General features: G+C 36.1%; 1 protein-coding gene across 1 annotated transcript in view; it reads right to left on the minus strand.

Moving 5' to 3' along the window:
* Nucleotides 1-15,924, minus strand: part of CNTNAP2 (contactin associated protein 2) — a 2,668,322-nt gene that overhangs the window by 1,506,231 nt on the left and 1,146,167 nt on the right. The gene's annotated exons all lie outside the window — the stretch shown is intronic.

Below are 15,924 nucleotides of genomic sequence, written 5' to 3' on the forward strand. Positions count from 1 at the left end.
ACTGATTTACTTTTCCTGAGCAAAGGAGGAGTAATAGGGCTTAGTAAATATTATTAAATGATAGAGTGATTTTTCCTGATGGGTTTTCTCCTCCATTCATCTTTCAAATACCCTTCCACCATCATCTTACTTTAATGACTAATAAAAATTTGGGAACCATCTTAACGTTTGCCCCTGGGTATCATATCTGTCCCCAAACCATTGTTAGCTCTCTGCATTCTGGATGAGGAATCAGGCTGCAATCTTTCCTCCTACATTAAACAAAAAAATTTTTACTTACCAAATTAAGAAGCATATGTGCATCAATATATGTAAGGGTGGCAAAAAACTCATAGTTTAAATTTTTTAATTAAGCAGTGTAACCATTTTGTGCTATGTGCCATGTAAATGAGTATTATTATTATTATTGTTGTTGTTAGAGGATTTGAAAATGAAGATTATTTTATAATCTTTCCTAAAACAGAGGAAAAGGGGAAGGATAGATAATTTCTAAAACTTTTTAAAGGTTTGCTACCAGTTCAAAACCATTCAATTAAAATTTTCATCATAAAACTAATGATGAATCACACTAGGACCATAAAAAATAGGCAAAGTCTTATGATGCTAGTGTTTGTGAGCCTAGCCTACAACACTCTCATTCCTGACCTCCACTTCTTACAGTTCTCAGATTTCCCAGTTTTTTCAATCTCACTGCATGTATCTTTTCCTATAAAAGGATTATCCTGAAAAATCCTTCACCCTAAACTTTAGTTTTCACCCTACTACTTACACATTACTTTGCATGTACTCATTAAATTATCTGTGTGTATATTGTTTCCCAACAGTGGAATTTAAATTGTTTGAGACAAGGAATTGCTTTATTTTTCCCTAATATAATGAGAGAGTTCTGTGTTTGTTGAATTGATTTAAATTGAACTGTTACAGTAAGTCAAGATCAAAAACAAACAAACAAAAATTTCCTTGATATTTATTTGGTAGAATTTGGAGTGAGGAGGTATAGCTGTGAATCATAGCTTTGCGGCTTATTACCTGCATGATCTCTGAGCCTCAGTTTCCTTATGTGTAAAATCAGAGAACTAGCCAAAATGATATCTGAAATCCTACCCAGAGAAAAATCTATGAGACTATTTGACAAGCCTTAATGAAATGCCCACTAAGTACAATGTATTCTGCTAGGGCCTGGGTATATAGAGAAAAAAATTTTTTAAAAAAGTTCTTGCCTTCAAGAAACTTAAATTCTACTAGAGAAGAATTCCTTCAGTCCTGTGACCTAGTCATTTATTTACTATTACTAGATATTAGTAATTTATTAAAAATTAATTCAAGACAATATTTTATTTTTATATAATATTCTATTTGGCTTTTATTTTACCTTTCAACCCTAGTAAAATGAACAATTTCTGTCATTTGAGAATCATGTCATAACATAGCAGCATTTAAGGTCATCTCTCTGTCTTCAGGCATGACTACATTTATACTAACCAAGGCTGAATTAGGGAACAGTTCACACTACTTTCTTTGAAAGTCACCAGGAAAATAAAAAAGGAAAAAAAAAGAAAGTCACCAGGGAAAGATGTTCAAATGTCCCTTTCTAGGTTCTGATTCTAGATGATTTTTGTTAATAGCAACATATTTATGTTAGTTTTTTAGGCAAGCTACACAAACATCTCTTTCAACTCTATTTGGTGACTGCATCATGAGCAAAGGCCTGCCTTATGCTTTATGACACACCAATATTTTTGCTTATTACATAAAAAGAGATTGTTGATGAACGTTTTCACTTTCACTATCTTGTCTTTTAAATGGCAAATAGGACCTCAAATATATCTTTCTCCCCACTTCCCAAAGCATTACTTGAGATGAGTTTTCCCTGTACTTACTCAGGGAATTCATTGGCCTCAGCACCTTTTATCGTTAACAGTATTTCAAACATACAAATGTTTACAGTGTTTGGTTTTTCCTTTTTCTTTTTCTTATATGAGGCTATAGGATATGCAACATCCCATCAACACAAGTAAATGAGGAAAATAAAATCTAAAACAGCAATGAAAAGACTACTTTAAGCTTTCCATTTCACTTCTCCTTATCATAATTTTATACCTCCCCATAAAGGGACTCCTGAATCCACAGATCTTTAAAGAGGAAAATCAGCCACTAAATTTTGCCTTTAGCTAGGATTGAAAAGCCAATCCAGGATGTGAATTTTTGACTTCATCAAAAATCCTGTCTCAGTGAAATTCCAATTGCAAAGTCTTTATTACCTGTGATAAAAAGAAAAAAGGGGGGCAGAGTATATGAAATTTGATTTCTAGATATCAGGTAGAGTTTTTTAATCTAGCAGATGGAAGTGAGCATATGAAAGTCCCTGAGAGGAGAAAGATTTAGAATATAGAGTCATGTCTATAATCATTGCTATATAATTGAAGACTGAATAATGCCATTATATAATTTTTTCTTTTATGTTAATGAGCACAAAAATTACAATGCTTTATCAGAGACACTATATTCTCAGAAATTTACCAAAGAAGCCCTTCCATATTTTTCTAAATCCAAATTTAAAATTGGCTAATGGGAGTGGAATGGTGACGGTGTAAGAGAGGTCACAAGCCCTGATCCTACTTTGTTCAAATTTAGAGGCAGTGGGGGGGGGAAGTGCATAGTCAATGTTTTTGTTGGCTTGCTTGCTCCCTGTTTTGCCTAGGATGGAAATGCAGGGCCACCCAAAGGCCCTGGAATACTACTAATTGGCACGGGTATTCTGATAATGTTCTCCTTCTTAACTGAGCCAGACTGCAGCTCCTAGGGCTCAGCATACTTGTGCTAGGCTTAATAAGGATACCTCAGCTAATAGGATCTTTAGCCTTACTGTAACCCAGAACTCCTAAACTCAAAAGCCACTAATAGACTCCATGGTAGAAGATATTACAGGTGTGCACCATTACATCTGATCTTATTCAATGTTTAGAGACTGGAGAGATGAATTCTGGGAAAATGGGGGAGTAAGTCAGAAATTCTCAGGTTCTCCAGATTTCCTCCACAAACAGAAAATCATTGTGAAATGAATATAGAGCAGCAAAAATAAAGGGGTAAAGCAGAGGACCTCAGAGAAGACTCCAGGGGCTGAGTTTTGGGCTGAGTGAAGTGTAAACATCTCTAGGCCAACTCTATTGAAACAGCAAACAGTAGGCCCAGAGGGAAGCAGACTAGACCACAAGAAATTTCACATGAGGAATTTTTACCTCACAAATTTTTATCTAAACAACAGCACACAATGAGTGAGAGAAGACTGAAAGACCCCCTGAAGTTTCCTGAAATCAGGCCTAGTGGTGCTGACCAGACATGATCCTGGGCTTTGGCTGTGGGAGAGGAAGAGTGAGTTTACATCTAGTCAGTGCAGTATTTGATGATAATAATCAAGCTCTAAATTAAGATGCTAAAAATAAAATGACAAATAAAAATAAAATTAAGTAAGCAAAGGAAAAAGAACCTAATCATTGATTTGGTGCATTGATCTGGTGGGTTCATTTTCAGTGGAAGATGGTGAGATAAAATAAAACCACTTTGACCCTGAAAAGTAAGGTCAAATAGTCACAAATCCAAAAAGAAATCTTGGAAGAACTTAAAAAGGAATTTAAAAATCAAATAAGGGAGAACAAGAACATTTTTTAAAAAGCAATTCAAGGGGATAGCTAGGTGGCGCAGTGTATAAAGCCCTGGACCTGGATACAATTCAAGAAAATTATGATAGTTAACCAATTGGAAAAAGAGAAACAAAATCTTAAGAAAATAACTTGAAAACTAGAATTGGGCAAGCGAAATCAAATGGTGTTATATGACACCATGGTATAATAAAATAGAAAAAAAATAATAGAATCTGAAACATTTCATTAGAGAAACGACTGATCTGGAGAACAGATTGAGGACTGACAATATAATGTAATGATTGGAATGATGACACCTGCTGGAGACTTACTGTAGAAGAGTTCCACCCATGAAGCGAAGGTCTTTGAGGGCAAGACCAGGAGTCTTTTCTTTGGCGTCAGGAAGTGACGCGGGCTAGTGGGAGGAGGAAGGAAGAGACTGGTGCTTGCTCTGGGGCTCTTTCCTCTGGACTCTGGTGGAGAGCGGAGCTAGAAATGTGCTCTCCCTTTAATAGATAGGAATCTAGGCCTTTCTCTCTCTTTACCAAATTCTTATTCTCCTTAATAAATGCTTAAAAGTCTAACTCTTGCTAAAGCTTATAATTTATTGGCGACCACTCATTAGATATTTTAGACAGTTTAGCTAGAATTTTAGCCCTTAACAATAAGAATAGTCAAACTACCTTGAAATTTATAATAAAATGAATATGGATATAATATCACAGGAAATTATCAAGGAAAATTGCCCTCAAATTATAGAACAAGAAGGTAACGTAGAAACAGAAAGAATCTACTGATTACCACATGAAAGAGATCCTACAAAGAAAACCTATAAAACTTATTTCTACCATGTTGAAAATAACACATAGTGCTCACAGCTTTATGCAAATCAGAAGGTCTGAGTACAAAAAACTTCTATGTAGGCCTGGCTTATTTCCACTGAGAGAAGCAAGATAATCAAGCCTAACCAGGTTAATCAAAGCTATAACTTGGAATAATTACTGATGGAATAAATTCGTTAATTAGTTAGAATGACAGAGACAGGGAAGTGAACAGTTTGACCATCAAATACTGTTGTGCTTGGACAAAGGGACAGTCCATTCCTTGGTGTATTGATTTCAATACCTTTGTGACAGTTGGAAGGTAGTAGGTAAAGTTTATAACTTGACCCTCTGAATAACAGTCTGGGTTCAGGTGCAGGAGGTACAGATGATAGCTGAATGCTGAAATAAAACATAGGGGACATCCACTGGGGCCAATCATAATAGCATTCTGGGGGAAAAGTTCCCCAAGTCCTTTGCTAGTTTAACGTCTATAATTGAGAACTGGTCAGAGATAGTTCCCATAGCCAGGGCTGAGAAGTGGTTAATCGCCTTCCTCAACTATCTGCTGTTGATTGGAAAGTCACCTTTATACACCCTGAAATTTCTAGGAACAAGCCTAGGGCAAAAAAAATATATCTAAGTTTCTAGAACATTCTGAAATGATGCATATTACAATCTTCAGCTTTTAGCTTTCCTGTTACCAAAGAGACAAAAATATATCAATTGCCATCTAATAATAAGCTGTACTTATTTTTTTTTTGGGGGGGGGGACACCTTTTATCTTTTACACTGATTGCTTATCATTCCCTAGAATTAAGTTTCCAAGCAGTGATTAAATATGTATGGATGAATTGTTTAAGCAATCTGAACAACAATAATGGCTAGTTGAGAAATGAATGTGAAAAATCATAGTGTTCCCACTACATTTGTTTCTAAATATATCTTTGAGTTTTGGTTGTGTGCCCAAGTAAGTCATCAAGTCATCATGGAAGAAGGAAGAAAGTTTTGTTATGCTTTCATTATTAGTTCTTACTCTCCAAAGTATCACTTTCATTCCCCCATCTTCACCCTCAAAGTAAGGAAATAGAATTGAGTATTCAATAGTTAATCATAATTTTTAAAATACTGATGCATTTTTTTAATCCTATAGATTTTGTTTCTAATTTGATGCTCCACACCCAGCAAGTTCTCTCTTGTAACAAAAAGATCTTTAAGCAAAACTAACCAACAAATTCACTGAATTAACTATTATATACAATATTCCATACCAGTAGTCTACACTTATGTTATGGGCCCAGAGCACCTCAGAAGTTCTCTGGGGTAGATCAAAGAACCTTCTCCTTGAGAAACTAAACCAAAGGACAGAAACACCTAAAGAGATAAGTGGAAGAGGATTGTGAAGGAGCTAGCTCCAGGACCATCACCCTTTATTCTTGTCTCCCTCACCCCTTGGGAGATAAGATTAGGTGTGGCTGCTGCCTTTGTGACCGAAGGAGCAGAGAGAGCCTCAGCCACCCCTCACCCAACTCCTCCAGCCACCACCAGTGGGGGATGGTCCTCCCTCACTAAGGGAACTTTCCACAGTCAGATGATCACCCCCCATAAAAGTATCTCTATAAAAGTATCTATCTGTCTCCTGATTGAGGAGATTGGTACTTCAGAGCCACGCTCTGTGCCATGCCTTTCTCCCCATGAGAAGAAGTTCAAGGATTTCTCTCTTGGTTTCTCTTCCCCAGCCCCTAAATAAACTATTATCTTATCCTATTGGTTTTGTGTGCAAGACGGTGTAATTCTTTAAAAAGGAATTCCTAAGGACCCTTACCCCAAACCCCCAACCCTATTTCCCTATGACACTTACTTCTTTACTTAAAATAGGGAAACATGTAGCAAGCATTTATTAAGTACCTCCTATGGCGCCAGACTCTACACTAACAACTGGGCATAAAACAAAAGTGAATAATAAAGCAAAAGGAAACAAACAAAAATAAAAACAGTCCTTGTCCTCGTGTATGTTAAAAATACTAGGTACATACAATCTATACATAAAATAAATGGAAGGTAATCTTAGAAGGGAAGGCATTAGCCACTGAAGAGACTGGGAAAGACCTCCTGCAGAAAGGAAGATTGAGCTAAGTCTTGAAGGAAGCCACTGAAACTTAAAGGCAGCTGGGGGCAGCTAGGTGGCACAGTGGATAGAGCACCAGCTCTGGATTCAGGAGGACCTGAGTTCAAATCCAGGCTCAGACACTTGACACTTACTGGCTGTGTGACCCTGGGCAAGTCACTTAACCCTCCTTGCCCCCCCCAAAAAAACCAAACCAAAACAAACAAAGAAACAAAAGAAGTGAATGACAGTGAATTCCAAGATAATGTGGGACAGCAGGTACAAAGGCACAGAAAATGGAGATGGTTCCTTGCATTTAAGTAACTGCAGGGAGTTACAGAATTACTAGTTTATAGTGGAAGTGAAAGGGAGTAAAGTATAAGAAGACAGGAAAAGGAGGAAAGAGCTAGATTATGAAGAACTCCATATACTAGAATCAACAAGAAGGCAACGTTTGTTGGGAGAGAAGGTGATCTAGTCTGACCTATACTTTTCTTTCTTTCTTTCTTTTATTTTTTAGTGATACAATTCGGGTTAAGTGACTTGCCCAGGGTCACACAGCTAGTAAGTTTTAAGTGTCTGAGGCCGGATTTGAACTCAGGTCCTCCTGACTCCAGGGCTGGTGCTCTATCCACTGCGCCACCTAGCTGCCCCTGACCTATACTTTTGAAATATCACCTTAGAAGCAGAGTAGAGGATGGTATGGGGTGGTGAGAGGCTTGAGGGAAGCAGGCCAGTTAGAAAGCTAATGCAAAAGCCCAGGCAAGAGGAAATGAATGCTTGAACTAAAATGGTGGCTTTGTGAGCAGAAAGAAAGGAACATACACAAAAAATGTGCAGGTAAAAGATAAGGCAGAAACTGCTAAGGTGCACAATCTGTTCTCAGAAAAGATTAATCACTGTAGTTAATATTTAGCAAACTCTTAGTGTTTTTTCCATAATGTATTTTTAAATCTTCTGTAGAAAATAATATAATAATACTTCCCCCCAAAAAAATACATGTTTAATTCAGAATGCATTTTCCTGGTTAAACTTTTGTCTCTCTATACTAGTTCAATGTAATCATACTGGATCAGTCTAGGACAATGGATTTTAATCATTTTCTTGTCCTAGACTTCTTTGGGAGTCTAATGAAGCTCATGGACTCCTTTTCAGAATAATATTTCAAAATGCGTAAGATATTTAGGTTTACAAAGCAAGCTAATTATACTGAAATAATTACTGATCCATTTATCTATTTTTTTAACCAAATAATTCATAGATCCCAGGTTAAGAATTCCTTGGTAGAACCAAATACCTGGTTATATCAGTGCAAAACAGCCTCTGAATCACCCATGAAGTTTTTAGTAATCCTATAAAAATCCCCCCAAATGCACATAAATGCTATATTGGACCTATGTCCCTAGGTGCTTACCATTGAATGCTGCTAAGACACTGTGACCATTTTAATAGAATTGAGTAGCATATGACTTGGCCTAAGGCAAAATGTACAAGTTTCTAGTCTGATTTCTTGGGCATATACAATTGCTGTCATGGAGGGAGAATTTTGGATATTAGTTAATTAATATTTATCATGGTCTTAAATCTGGAGGATACATTATTGAAGAAGAATGGAATAGATCTTAGACTCTTTGCAGGGTGAACTAAGATAGAAACTGTGAATTGCTCTTTTCACTTCAAAGATGAAAGGGAGGTACTTAACAATCCTGGAAAGATGAGAAGGTCACTGATCATTAACCATCTGTGAAGATTCTAATCCAAAGCAAATAAATAAATTGAAATGAACTCTAATTATTTCCCTCTAACTTTAGTCATTTTTTAAAAAGCTATTGAATTGTTGGCATGAATATGATGTTAGTTCCTAAATGAGAATGTCATTTGCTTAATATCAGTCAAAGCTACGCTTGGCTTGTTATCATTTAGAGAGAGATTGAAGACTATACATTTCTCTTGTAAGGCCAAGGTATGGGCCTCTGAAATAATGTGAAGCCAAAGGAGTTAGTATAAGTCTCTTTTCCACTTTTCCTTGCAAAGCTCCTCTCTTGGTAATAATGTTCCTTCCATTCCCAGGTCTCAGAGCCATCATACTCTCACTTATCCATGCCCTTGTCAAGAGTCATATTCCTTCTAATGCTTTCAGTCATACTGAAGAGTAAATGACTGATGATAGCAGCTTAAAAGGTTATGGACCATTCCTTTTTAATCTTGGCATACTCTACAGTGGCCCAACCACATTTTTTTAAACATTGTAAGCACTCAATAAATGTTGAGATGAATTCTTTCTCCTCTGGCTAAAGGAATAAACATGTCATAGTATAATCCCAGGTACCAATTCAATGGGGGAGTTATTTCTTGGGTAGTGGAGCCTTCTAGGAAGCCCTCAAATCATATAGCTAATAACTCTACTTATTTATAAAGGCAGTCAGGTATAGTTCCTAATAATATGATTCTTATATAAATAAAACTGTGAATTTTAATAGACCCCTGGTTGCTGAAAATATAATTTATCTCTGAAAATAATGTTAAGAATTTATCAAAAAGTAGATATTATTCCATCTGAGGAATGATTTTTTAACTTATTTGAACTTATTTTTCAAATAGAAAGTAGCCTGGTAGTTACAATGCTTTAAAAGGTAATATATCACACAAGTCACCTATTAATATGCATGACTTTGGTTTCTAAAACAAACTATATGTGTATGTATTAAGTTATATTAATACCAGCTTTTAAAAAATCAGAGTTTGGAATTTTCATATTTGAGAATTAATCTAATTTCATATTGAGAATTAATCTAATCAATCTTCTGGCCTCTATTCAGCAATGTGTCCAGTATTAAGTCAGAAGAGGACAGAGTTGGTGCTACTTTTTTTTTGGGGGGGGGGGCAGACTTAAGATTTCTCTGGTATAGTGAACTTCTCGTAAGAAACTTCTTTTTACCAATGCAGAACAATTATTTTTCTTCAACTTTACAGTGTTAGGAAAGTTTTCCAGGGCACTTGGAGTTTAAGTAACTTGCCCCAAAATCACATACCAAGTATGTGCTGGGTGGACTTAAATTCAATTGTTTCTGACTCTGTGGCTATACTCTCTTTTGACTATATTGCACAGCCTCTTATGCCAGTTTTTAGGGGCCCAAAAGAAATTCTTTTAATTGTTGGTGGGGCAAGAAATTCCTAAAACAAGAGCCAAATCTAAATGAAGCACATCCAACTTAATATCCTGGACTTCAATCCTAGCCTCTGGATTAGTGTACCTTAAACATCAGCCCCATCCATTTTCAGCACTATTCTAGCTTCCACTTTAATAACGGTTTCAGTGTACTAAAGCTAATTGTAAAAACAGATTGCACTATGAGACATTTCCTAAAATAAAAGGGACACAGTATCCATCTTCAAAGGAAAAAAAAAAAACAACCTGATACTGATGGAACAGGCTGAAGCATACTATTTTTCACTTCTTTCATTTGTTTTCTTTTAATCAAGTTTTCTTATACAAAATGACAAATGTGGTAATGTTTTATATAACCATACAGGTACAACCCATATCTGATTGTTTACCACCTCAGGGAGGGGGGCGAGAAGGGAGGCAAAGAAGGATAAAAATTGGAACCCCAAACTATAAATAATAATGTTTATTAAAAATAAAATCTTTGAGGGGAAAACAAACAAAAACAACAAACAAAATAAAACATCAAACCTAGTAAGAGATAAGACCAATAAGGAATGAATATAGGATTTTGAGCACCACTGGTGAATTTATTGAATGAGACAAATAATAAAATATTCAATTGTTTTTACCTATCAAAGAGCATAATTTAACCCAACACTCAGTTTACTGCTAGAATTTACAATAGACAATGGGTTCTAGTTACTCTTTTATCTACAAAAAGTAATGATGATTAGGGAAAGGGATAATTGATGGGATGAGAGTCTGTCTACAGGGTTGTCATTAGTGGAAATGGAAGAAGAGCTAAAGCTGGAGCAAAAACATACTTCAGGGCATATCCATAGGGAGAAAACATAAAAAAAAATGTTATCACACCATAAAACACACAGTCCTTGGCATGCAATAAGCACTTAATAAATGCTGATTGGTTTACTGACTTGAATCAGATCTCCCTACATTTACCTCATTTACAGTATCAGCTGTACTGCATATACTGATAAACATCTATGCAAATACTGGGGCAGCTGTGGTAGATTTCTGAATGTGAACAGAAAGTAAACACTACATTTTTGCTCCCTGATTGAAAGGTTCTAGAGCATTTGTTGGTCATGCTAAATTCACCTTAGTTGGGCACTGAAGTTACACTAGGACTGACAACTTGTAGACTGTTTATTATTTATTCATGTCATGGCTCTTTGTTTAATTTTCCTTTCTATTTCCAATGCCTAACACAATGCTGGTCATATACTAAGTGCTTAGTAAATGTCTGCTTGGGTTCCTTATTCTCATAAAATCCCAGATGCAGCCCAGAAGAGCTAATTTGTCTATACTTATAGATGCATATATTTATAAATGAGTAAGAGGTAATGCCACATGATGGAGCCAGGACCATGCAGGTTTGTCTCACCTCCAGCAAAGTCTTCCTGTGTGATCCTGGGCAAGGTATTTGACCTGGTAGCATTAAAGTAGGGTTCTCAAGTATTCAGGATCAGTCACTTTTTCTTACATATGCCCATGTTGTATCCCTTGATAGAATGCAAGCTCCTTGAGTGCAGAAATGACTTCATTTTTATCTTTGTATCTCAGCTCTCTACTACAGTGTCTGCTACATAGTAATAAGTGCTTATTGTATGCTTTATTGAGAAAAAAAGGATTGAAATTCCTGCTAAGCTATTCTTCATTATTTACAGAGCAATTTTCGAATTAATAAGAGATGTACATACGTTGGTTAGTAAGAACGGGCTGGACTGTTTGATCTGAATTCTAAATATATGAATGAATACAAAACTGTAATTGGTTATTGTGATAAAACACACTTGAAACTCTACAAGGTCAAACAAACGTGTTATAATGTACTTTGAGCAATACATAATATTATATTTCTATTAAACCTCAAGAAAGGCTGAACTGGATGCAAAAAATAAAAGTCATTACATAGCCAAGTGGTTTGTGATAACTACAGCTGCTTTCATTCACACACACACACACACACACACACACACACACACACACACACACACCAGAAGATCAGACCAATGCATTTCTTAGCAGAACTATAGCTCCAATACTGCTGAAAACGCCAGGATAATAAGCAATTTCTGAAAATTAGCATAAAATCTATTTCTAGAAAATCCATGTGGAAGCTACTTTTATTTATTTCTTTGCAGCAAAAAGGCAAACAATTTAGACTCTCAGATACTCTGTGAACAATTTTGTTCCCCTAAAAAACCTCTACCAGCCTTGACATCACTAAAGCCAGCTTCTGCAGAGGGAAAGATTAGTAGAAATACAGATCCTAAGTAAATGTCACATAGATGAAGTTAGGCAAAAAGGCAGTAAACTTTCCCCGAATGTTCATAGTTCAAAATATCCGTGGCATTTATCCTAGGTAGCTTACTACTATTTCTCTGAAACCTGTTAACCCATCTGATTTGAATAGAAAATGGTCACTGCCAACTTTACATATAATTGATAAATTAACATATAATTGAGGAATATGCTTAAAAGTTCCAACAAAACAACAAAAAGACTTAAAAATCTTGGCATTAATCACTCAGTGAACCTTAGTGAAAGGAGACTGAGTGTCATTGTTTGTTACAACACTGGGCAAACCTTTAATGTCAGAACTCATCCCCCCAAAAAGATACACAAACATCTCTTAGGGGAAGATATCAGACATTCATTACTATGAATGAACTAAAAGTTCTGACCATTTTCAACAAGGAAAGCATTCTTTCTATTGAAACACAAAGAGAAATACCTTCCCCTTAATAAGCTTATCTATTATTTTATGAGATTGAAGATACACATGCCAAGAAGGTAAGTGATCACTTTGGACTTCGGAAACAATCCTAATCATTGATGTGGCAAATGTTTGACACCTGGAATTTTGGAGAAAACTTATTTTTTCCCCTTGGTTATTGAAGAAATTCAGATGAACATTTACGCTAATACCTTTCTCTTATGCACAATAGATTCTACTACCAAAAAAAAGAAAAGGAAAAAAAAAAAGAAAAGAAAAGCTGTCTTTAACTACTCTAGCAAACTGATACCCATAAGAGAAGAAAAAAAAGTGAATACAAACCACATTTTCTCATGTTTTAAGTATCTGTGTTCACCTTTCTAAGCAACCTGAGAAGAAAGCTTTATCTATATTGGTTTCTAAAATCTTGTATTACCTGCCACTCAAATTCACCTAAAATTCAACATTGTTTAACTAAATTAAAGTAGAATTGGTGTTCTTGAGCAGTTCATAAGCTTGACAAATAGCGGTTATCAGCTGAATTATACCCCCTACTTAACTCTCCATTCTGGTGACATTGACCCCCTCCTCAATGTTGCTTTAAAAAGCCACTCCATCTCCCGACTGGGTATTTCCACTGACTGTCCTGCCTGACCCTCTCTCTCCATGTCTCCATCTGTCTGGCTTCTTTCTAGTCTCAGCTAAAGGTCCAACTTCTGAAAGAAACCTTTCCTTGTCTTCTTTTATCTTAATACCCCCTTCCCTCTGAGATGATCTCAATTATTCTTTTTGCTCTGTCTTGTTTTTAACACTGTTCTTTGTGTGGTATCTGCTTCATTAGACTATGAAATCTTTAAGAGAAAAAAAGGACTGTTCTTTTGGTTTTTGCCTTTCTTTGTATCTCTAGCACTTAGGACACTGCCCAGCACATAGTAGGTACTTAATAAACATCGTTGACTTGTAGAAAGAAGATGGAATTCATTCATTTTGATATGTGTATCCTATTTTGCTACCTCAAGTACCATTTTGGCAGGAAGAGTGAGTTCACACTTAGAGGAGACATAAAATATGTTCAGCATATTTTGAATATGTATATCTAGTGACTGTAACATTAGGATATCATTCATTATGCCTGAGTTCCATTCCTGGTTTGACTTCATGTCCCTTTGGGTGAGTCTTTTACCTCATCCATAAAACAGGGCTAATAACACTCTGAGTGGTCCTAAGCGGTGAGAGAATAAGTTTTTTCTTCTCCATGAAGCCACTAGGGTACTTACTATTTGGCAGTGCAGTCATAATATACAAGGTAATATAATGCGGCCTGATAGGCCCTGAGCTGAAGTGATTCAGGTACTGGAGAGGATCTGGTTTCAAGGGAAGGTGGGAATTATCTACTTACTACCAGCACATTCAATGATGACAACCTATAGACCCCAAAGAATTAATCCATATCTTTAAAAAAGGAGCAATTTACTTATTCTTTGTGGGAAAACCAGGTTTAATTTTAAAAAATAAAAATAAAAAGGGCTTCCTCTTTCTGAAATAAGACTTTACATAAACTGTTACACTTTACAAGCCTCCCACCAAAGTAGGAGGCTTAGATGTACCAATGAAACTTGGAATTAAATTTTCTCACACATTACATGGTAATTACGTTAAGGGTAATTACAGAGTGTATATCAGCAGGGGTGATTTCCAGGCCTTTATGGCTTTTGGCCTACTGGTGAATGTCAAGGCAATTTCCATACAGAGTTGGTTGTTTACTTGGTAAATGCCATATCATTATAGAATAATTGTTTTTTTTTTCCTTTTTTCAATTTGGGGTCAACCCAGAAAAAAAAAATGGGAAGGTTTTGCAGAAACCTTCACTGTCTAAGAAACTATCAAAGTTTTTGCCAAAAAAAAAAAAAAACAAAACACACAAAACCCTAAACAAACAAACAAACAAACAAACAAAACCTTTCACACCCTTTGACACTCAGGGATCCCTGATTTTGTATCAGGATCCATGGATTATTGATCTTCCTCCAGCCCAAAGCCTAAAGACTTTTTCCCCTTCTGGTGGGGAAAAAAAGAAATCCTCACAAAGGGTCATCTCCCCACATTTAAAATTGGAAAAACTGAGTTATTCAGAGAATGGACAGTGTTTGCATATGAAATAAATAAAGTCAAAAGGCATGGGGAAGAGGTTCTGAGGAGAAAACCATGGCCTGCAGTTATGTTCCCTGCTAGGCTTTTCAGTCACTGGGTAGACTTGGAATGGGAAACATGTTTTTAAAATGAGATTGGGCATTGAGATCTGTTTATGAAGTAATTTCAGCAGCTCAGAAGAAAATGAATAGATACAATATTTATTTTTGGATGTTGTGGCTAGGAGATATAGATATACATTTTTTTGGAAGGAAATAAAGAGTTTGTGAGCAGAGAATTAAACTGTATTCACCATCTTGCTTTGGAATGAAGTATCATTTGAAAGCAATATGTGGGGAACACTTTAAAACAAACCTGAATCCCTCTTCAATATAAAGAATAATTTATTCCCCAAACTATACCTACAGAAGAAAACAATTTTTATACTGAATATTTTTTTTCTATTGTCTGTAAATTTAACTATATCAACCAGATTCAACCAGTATGATGTCATGGAAAAAAGACTAGATTTGAAGATACCAGACTTGAAATCAAGTCCCAGGTTTGCCTCAATGTGACATTGGGAGAGAAAGTTGTCCTTTATGGGCCTCATATTACACATCTGTAAAAGGAGTTCTTTAAGCAGGAGCTTAGTGACCACTGTTAAGTATGCCATATGGAGAGTTCCTGCATTTGGCTGGAATTGGGATTACATGATCCCTAAGGTTCCCTTTTAGAACATCAGACTCACATAATAATTGTATGTATCATTTTTATAGAGCCTACCAGGTGCCATTAGCACAGTTGCTAATCACTTTACAAATATTATCTCATTTGATCTTCACAACAAACCTGTAAAGTGGTTACTATTATCATCCCCATTTTACAGATGAGGAACTTGAGTCAAACTGATTAAATGATTTGCCCAAAGCCATAAGATGAAAATTTTTTGGACTGAACCTCTGATATTCTTCATAGCTCTTAAAAAGCAAATTTCGTCTCCTTTTCCTACCAATGAGTACTATGAAAAAAGAGCTTTCTCAGAAGGGCATAGGTTCCCAAGCACCAAGGTATTCATGCATAGGTTATATAATGTGTCTAAAGTGTTACACGGCTGGGGGGGATTCTTGCTCAGGGACACATGAGATTAGGTGGACTGCAGAGTCCTTTCCAACTTGGATGTCCTTTGATTATTTTAGACCATTTTCTCAGGGCAAATGCCAGAAGAAGTTATATGGTATGGTTAAAAGAGTAGTTGATTGAGGTGGTTAGGTGGAACCAAGGACAGAGTATTGGACCAAAAGCCAGGAAGCTGT

Source organism: Dromiciops gliroides, chromosome 5 (genome assembly GCF_019393635.1).
Source record: "Dromiciops gliroides isolate mDroGli1 chromosome 5, mDroGli1.pri, whole genome shotgun sequence".
NCBI lineage: Eukaryota > Metazoa > Chordata > Mammalia > Microbiotheria > Microbiotheriidae > Dromiciops > Dromiciops gliroides.